The 7,418-nt window shown below is 43.6% G+C and overlaps 1 long non-coding RNA gene across 2 annotated transcripts in view; it reads left to right on the top strand.

The window, feature by feature from the left end:
* LOC138853686 (uncharacterized) overlaps positions 1-7,418 on the top strand; it is a 307,328-nt gene that overhangs the window by 167,288 nt on the left and 132,622 nt on the right. Inside the window, exon 1 of one of the 2 annotated variants that reach the window (XR_011392847.1) lies at positions 6,518-6,581. The exons of the other annotated variant lie outside the window; for it this stretch is intronic. This is a non-coding gene — a long non-coding RNA (uncharacterized lncRNA). Of the gene's footprint in view, positions 1-6,517; positions 6,582-7,418 lie in introns of those variants that run through there. 2 annotated transcript variants of the gene reach the window in all.

Raw genomic sequence — 7,418 nt, 5'->3', positions numbered from 1 at the left:
CGGTCAGCCAGAGGCTCGTGTACGACATACTGGTAGTGTCTTGCTACACTGTCATATACATTGTGGGAACACCAGTAGTGTTGCTACACTATGATATACATTGTGGGAACACCAGTAGTGTTGCTACACTGTCATATACATTGTGGAAACACCAGTAGTGTTGCTACACTGTCATATACATTGTGGGAACACCAGTAGTGTTGCTACACTATGATATACATTGTGGGAACACCAGTAGTGTTGCTACACTGTCATATACATTGTGGAAACACCAGTAGTGTTGCTACACTGTCATATACATTGTGGGAACACCAGTAGTGTTGCTACACTATGATATACATTGTGGGAACACCAGTAGTGTTGCTACACTGTCATATACATTGTGGAAACACCAGTAGTGTTGCTACACTGTCATATACATTGTGGGAACACCAGTAGTGTTGCTACACTATGATATACATTGTGGGAACACCAGTAGTGTTGCTACACTGTCATATACATTGTGGAAACACCAGTAGTGTTGCTACACTGTCATATACATTGTGGGAACACCAGTAGTGTTGCTACACTGTGATATACATTGTGGGAACACCAGTAGTGTTGCTACACTGTCATATACATTGTGGAAACACCAGTAGTGTTGCTACATTGTCATATACATTGTGGGAACACCGGCAGTGTTGCTACACTATTCTATATGATAGTTACATTGTGGGAACACCAGCAGTGTTGCTACACTATTCTATATGATAGTTACATTGTGGGAACACCAGCAGTGTTGCTACACTGTCGTATACATTGTGGGAACACCAGTAGTGTTGCTACACTGTCATATACATTGTGGGAACACCAGTAGTGTTGCTACACTGTCATATACATTGTGGGAACACCAGTAGTGTTGCTATATATTCTATATGATAGTTACATTGTGGGAACACCAGTAGTGTTGCTATATATTCTATATGATAGTTACATTGTGGGAACACCGACAGTGTTGCTACACTATTCTATATGATAGTTACATTGTGGGAACACCGGCAGTGTTGCTATATATTCTATATGATAGTTACATTGTGTGAACACCAGCAGTGTTGCTACACTATTCTACATGATAGTTACATTGTGTGAACACCAGCAGTGTTGCTACACTATTCTATATGATAGTTACATTGTGGGAACACCGGCAGTGTTGCTATACTATTCTATATGATAGTTACATTGTGATAACACGCATTCTACCACAAAATATGTTACATTTCCACATTCCATCATAATGGGATGAGTTACATAGAGAATGACAAAGAGAGAAGGGTAACAAGAGGGGAGAGTGTCGAGAAGAGAGTGAGAGGGGAGATGGGCAGAAGGGGAGAGAAGTGAGGTCAACATATCGTAGGAAATATTGGGTACGTCGTCCTTGACGAAGGACATGGTGTACGTCGTACTTGATGGAGGAAGTGGTGCATGTCGTACTTAACGTAGGACGTGGTGTATATCGTCGTTGACGGAGGACGTGGTGTACGTCGTCCTTGACGGAGGACGTGTACGTCATACTTGACAGAGGACGTGGGTCAGGTCATCCTTGAACGACGCGGGGCAGGTCGTCCTTGAAGGACGTGAAGTTGGTTGTCCTTGGAGGACATGAAGTTGGTCGTCCATAAAGGACGCGGGGCAAATTCACACCACACTCTGCATTCGAAACCTTAAAACGACGTTTCGGTAGCTCTTCGACCATTATAAAGTTGTATCTTGTTCCCCGAGGGGCCAAAACGTCGACTAAAGGTATCCCTATATATACATAAATGCAAGGAATTCGCAAGAGCAGGCGAAATATACACAAGCACTGATCTCTGGCCGAAGGAGACTCGAACCTACGAACCTTGGAACAAGGTACACAGTGCCTTACCATCCTCACCACACTGGACCAATACCTTGGCGTCCAGCTTGTGCTAGACGTTTGATTCAAGGCAGCCAGCTTTCAGGGAGAAGGCTTACAGCTTTTCATCTCATTCCCTCGGCTTCGGTAGGAGACCCTCTTCTCCGCACTGTCGAAGCAGGCTGTCGATCAAGCCGGGAGCCGCTCTGCATATGGTACGCTGCTAATTACCCCAGGCGTCGCCAGTAATCCCTCCCGTTGGAATGGGAATTGGGAATGAATGGCCTCTGGAACTGAGATTAGCGACCACATCAGGGAGAAGGGGGAACAAGGGGGAGGGGGAACAAGGGGGAAGGGTGCTTTGTAGGGAGGGGTAGAGGAGTGGGGAACGTAGTTTGTCAAGAGGTGAAGTTAATTGGATCAGGTGAACGTGTTAATTCATTACAGCGAAATCTCTGACCCGGACGTTCAGTTAAAGGCCTCATACGTTCAATAGAGTGAAAGTATAAAGCCTCCGTCGTTCATTATAAAACGAGGATCAGACACCCAGCCGTTCATTGCAATGAGGATCAAAACCTAGTGAAGATCAGAACCTCATCCTTTCACTACATTGAATGTAGCCCCCACTCTAGGATACAGAATACGATCCTGTAGTCTGTATCCTGTGGATGTAGATAGACAAGGTCCATTATGATGATTATGATATTTTTTTGTTATTATTATTATTATTATTATTATTATTATTATTATTATTATTATTATTATTATTATTATTATTATTTTGAAGCACTAAACTCGTAGGCGTCATTCAGTGTCTCGAGAATGGGGGCAATCAGGTTTGATCAGAGGTTGCTTCTGATCCTTGGATCAAGAGCACCTCACCAACATCAAGGCTGCTTATCCCCTTCCCTTCATATGTGTGTGTGTGTGTGTGTGTGTGTGTGTACTCACCTAGTTATACTCACCTAGTTGAGGTTGCAGGGGTCGAGTCCAAGCTCCTGGCCCCGCCTCTTCACTGGTCGCTACTAGGTCACTCTCCCTGAACCGTGAGCTTTATCATACCTCTTCTTAAAGCTATGTATGGATCCTGCCTCCACTACATCGCTTCCCAAACTATTCCACTTCCTGACTACTCTGTGGCTGAAGAAATACTTCCTAACATCCCTGTGTGTATGTGTGTGTGTGTTTATGTGTGTGTGTCTGTGTGTGTGTGCGTGCGTGTGTTTATGTGTTTGTATGTGTGTACATGTGATGTTATAACCATCGTCACTTTCAGCATACGAAAGTTCTTCTGTGTAAATGTTCACAGTAGAACGATTGTCCCTCGTTCATGTGTTCAGCGTGTTGAACACACAGTCAGACGCAAGAACAGATTAGAAATACCTACTTGCGTGTTCCACTACATAAACACAGGTAGTGTGGGTACGAATGTTTATGAATGAATGTGTATCATTATTTATATTCAGATGTTCATCTATGAACGTATGTAAGGAACATATTGAACAGAGTAGCAGCTAATGTTTATTACATCACCAGGCCGAAGCTATTTTATATTATTAGTCGTACAGTGACTCTACGTCATAATGTATCTAAGTATCTATGTATTTAGATATAAAACATACCACGGGTGGGGTTTGAACCCGCGACCAGAAAGTCTCAAAACTCCAGACCTTCGCGTTAGCCACTGGGCCAGCTAGCTTCAATAAGATTCATCCAACTAGATATATTTCTACACTATAGAAAGGTTCAAACCCCACCCGTGGTATGGTTTGTTTGCAGTCATGTCATTACTGTTTCGTAAGTCAAGTTACTTAGAGATATTATAACGTTCAAGTTAGTCTTCCCACTCGTTCTTTTTCCTTTGTCTCCTGTGTGTAATATCTCTTGTCCTCCGCTCTGGGATGATGGAGATATCTCTCACTAAAAGTTCATATCTCGTGTGTACGGGAGTGTTTACACTGAGAGATGGTAATTCCCAAGGGATGGTGACTGTCACTCTGCTACAGCAGAGTTACAGTTACCATCCCTTGCTGGGATGCTTGACGATATTCTCATCGTCCTATTGATGTCTCACAGCTCAAGCTGACAATTTTGGAATCTCTCAGCTCAGACTGACACTACTCAAGTCTCTCAGCTCAGGCTGACACATTTTAACACCTTGTATGAGCACCATCCAGCATGACAGGGCAAATTTAGCTTTTCTTCCCACTATATAATTGCCATATATAATACAGTGGCAGCACACTGTAGATATATCCAATTTTACTAAACAATAAAAAAAAGAGTTAAAACCAGACATTAGAATGTCAGACATGAAAATCCATCCAGGACACGTAACTTATCAAGAAAAAGTAACGTAACACACACTGAATGTGCATGTCCACCAAAGCAAATTAAGTGCATGAGTAGAGAGTTTTGAAGCGACCTGACAGCTTGAGCGACGGCCATTACTATTAGAGTCATGCAATAAGACAGTCAACGAGGTTGTAAACACGACGCTGCACTATGAAACAAGTTTATCTTGCGTCAGCGAGCCTATAGTGAAATAAGTCTATTTTATGTGATACTTAAGCAATACTCATCTAGTCGCTTGTTCTCTCTAAGCTGGAATATTGCTGTACACTAATGGCCCCTTTCAAGGCAGAGACATTGCAGACCTGGAGAATATACAGAGAACTTTCACTGCATGTTTAAGTACCATATAGCACCTAAACTACTAGGAGCGGTTGAATTCCCTTGACCTGTACTCCTTGGAACGAAGGCGACAAAAATACATGACTAGAGGGACTAGTCCCAAAACTACACACGGAAATCGTTCCCTACGAAAGCAAAAGACTGGGCAGGAGATGCAACACTTCCCCAGTGAAAAGCAGGGGAGCCATGAGTACACTAAGAGACAACACAGTAAATGTCAGCGGCCCAAGACTGTTCAACTACCTCCCAGCATACAAAACGGGGATTACCAATAGACCCCTGGTTGTCTTCAAGAGGGAGCTGGACAGGCATCTAAAGTTAGTACCTGACCAGCGGCCAACTACTTGAACAGGCAGACCGACGTACAAACCTGAGGCTCCTACGTCGGTCTGCGTGCGACCAGCATTAACAACCTGGTTGATCAGGTCTTGATCCACCACGAGGCCTGGCCACGGGCCGGGCCGCGGGGGTGTTGACCACCAGAATACCATCCAGGTATACACAAAATAGCACTTAAAAACGAGCCTATGTCACAAACTAGCTGGTCATCGAGCCTGTAAACAAAAGACTGGACTAAGAAACGAGTCTTATGTCACAAATTAGCTAGTCAAAGAGCCTGTAAACAAAAGTCTGGACTGAGAAACGAGTCTTCCAAACCTCACATATTACATATATATGAAATACCAAGCTAGTCAGTGAGCCTGTAAACACAAAAATGCACTTAAAAGCGAGTCTAATGTCCCAAATTAGCTAGTCAACGAGCCTGTAAACACAAGACTGCACTGTTACGTGTAAGCAGCTATAATGCAGTCATCACAAAAAGCCTGTTTCATGTGCACAATCATATAATTTTTAATGTTCTTCCAGGATCATTAGACTAAAGAAATAAAAGATGTATATTTAGAAAAAGCAAGAGAAAATATAGGCGAATTTTTTTTTGTTTTGAGAGAAATTCAGGGAAGAAATTACGAGAATTATTACCTATAAACCGTAATGGAGAGCTCTTGCAAAATGTGAGTTACCAATTATCATGTACCTGTTATTCTTAAGATTATTTTATGCCCTCTGTAATGGTCTTCCTGTGTCGAGGAAAAGCTAGAAACTCAAAGAAAGTTTATTAAATCTTTTGCTCTCAGTTTTCCAAGAAATAATTATATTTTGAGTTGAGATTTTTTTTAAGTTTTGGATCGATATATATATATATACTTCTTACTCCTCTTAATTTTTCCTCCTTTTACCCCTACTTCTCTTCCTCTTTCCTCCTCTTGCTCTTCTTCATTCTTTTCATTTTAATCCTCTTCTTTTTCCTCCTCCGCAACCACGTCCTTTTTCTGCCGAAGAGGACCTCAGCTGGAGGTCGAAATTTACTGACTACCATTCTTCCCTGCCTTTGTATTACGTGGGTCTACCTCTCTTAATGATCAGTGTTCATTTGCTAAGGGATTCGGGGAAACCGGGTAGCTGGACTTGAGTCCTGGAGGTGGAGCCTACCATGTCTGCACTTTCAGAGAGCGGTGAGGAGGTTATAGTTCGGAGAGTCATTTGGATTGTGATGTCTGTGCACTTCTCGCAAGACTTCCGTGAATGAATGATGAATATTGTTTTCTTTTTTGAGTTACTCTACCTCCATGGCGAAGGACCAGTGTGTTAAATTATATGTCTGTATCTAACCGGCTCCCTCAGTCTGTTTCTCTCTCACTCACGTCGCCATAAGGTTCCTCTCCTAAATGCAAGTTGTGACTTATTCTCCTGGAAAGCACTAAACCTGTTAGTATATTGCGGTTAGGTACGATTGTCTGTCAGAGTGAGCGCTTCCTGTTTCCCTTCTCTGCGAGTAGCGGCTCTCAGCGCCATCTGTTATAAAAGTTTTTATCACTGTTGGTTTTGACCGCCTGAAGTTTGAGGTCAGTCAGACTTCTTTCTCTATTGTTTTGTTTTTCTCCGTCTGTACCTGGTGAGTCTCGGGTGGCTGGTGAGTGTCGTCAATTACACCCTCAGAATCCCCCGTCGTTTGGTGAGTAAAATCACTTGTAAGGTTCTCTAAACACACAGATAACCCGCACATAGGAGAGAGGAGTTTACGACGTCGTTTCGGTCCGACTTGGATAATTTACAAAGTCTCTCCCATGTGCAGGTTATATGTGTATTGTTCCAGTCAGGGTATTGTGCCTCTTTTGTTCTTTAAGTCTGACATTCCTTAGACTGGTGTCCGCTGGTCTAGAGTGGGTAAAACTAGAGTTTAGTGTGACATTGTATCACTCTCTCCAGAGCTTCGTCAACATCGAGAACGTTTTAATCTACAGAGGCCTCGTGCATGAGAGAGTAGGTGAAGCCTCGTGCATGAGAGTGTAGGTGAAGCCTCGTGCATGAGAGTGTAGGTGAAGCCTCGTGCATGAGAGTGTAGGTGAAGCCTCGTGCATGAGAGTGTAGGTGAAGCCTCGTGCATGAGAGTGTAGGTGAAGCCTCGTGCATGAGAGTGTAGGTGAAGCCTCGTGCATGAGAGTGTAGGTGAAGCCTCGTGCATGAGAGTGTAGGTGAAGCCTCGTGCATGAGAGTGTAGGTGAAGTCTCGTGCATGAGAGTGTAGGTGAAGCCTCGTGCATGAGAGTGTAGGTGAAGCCTCGTGCATGAGAGTGTAGGTGAAGCCTCGTGCATGAGAGTGTAGGTGAAGCCTCGTGCATGAGAGTGTAGGTGAAGCCTCGTGCATGAGAGTGTAGGTGAAGCCTCGTGCATGAGAGTGTAGGTGAAGCCTCGTGCATGAGAGTGTAGGTGAAGTCTCGTGCATGAGAGTGTAGGTGAAGCCTCGTGCATGAGAGTGTAGGTGAAGCCTCGTGCATGAGAGTGTAGGTGAA

The sequence above is a fragment of the Cherax quadricarinatus genome, chromosome 37, assembly GCF_038502225.1.
Source record: "Cherax quadricarinatus isolate ZL_2023a chromosome 37, ASM3850222v1, whole genome shotgun sequence".
Classification (NCBI taxonomy): Eukaryota; Metazoa; Arthropoda; class Malacostraca; order Decapoda; family Parastacidae; genus Cherax; species Cherax quadricarinatus.
This window is presented reverse-complemented; position numbering and strand designations above follow the sequence as displayed.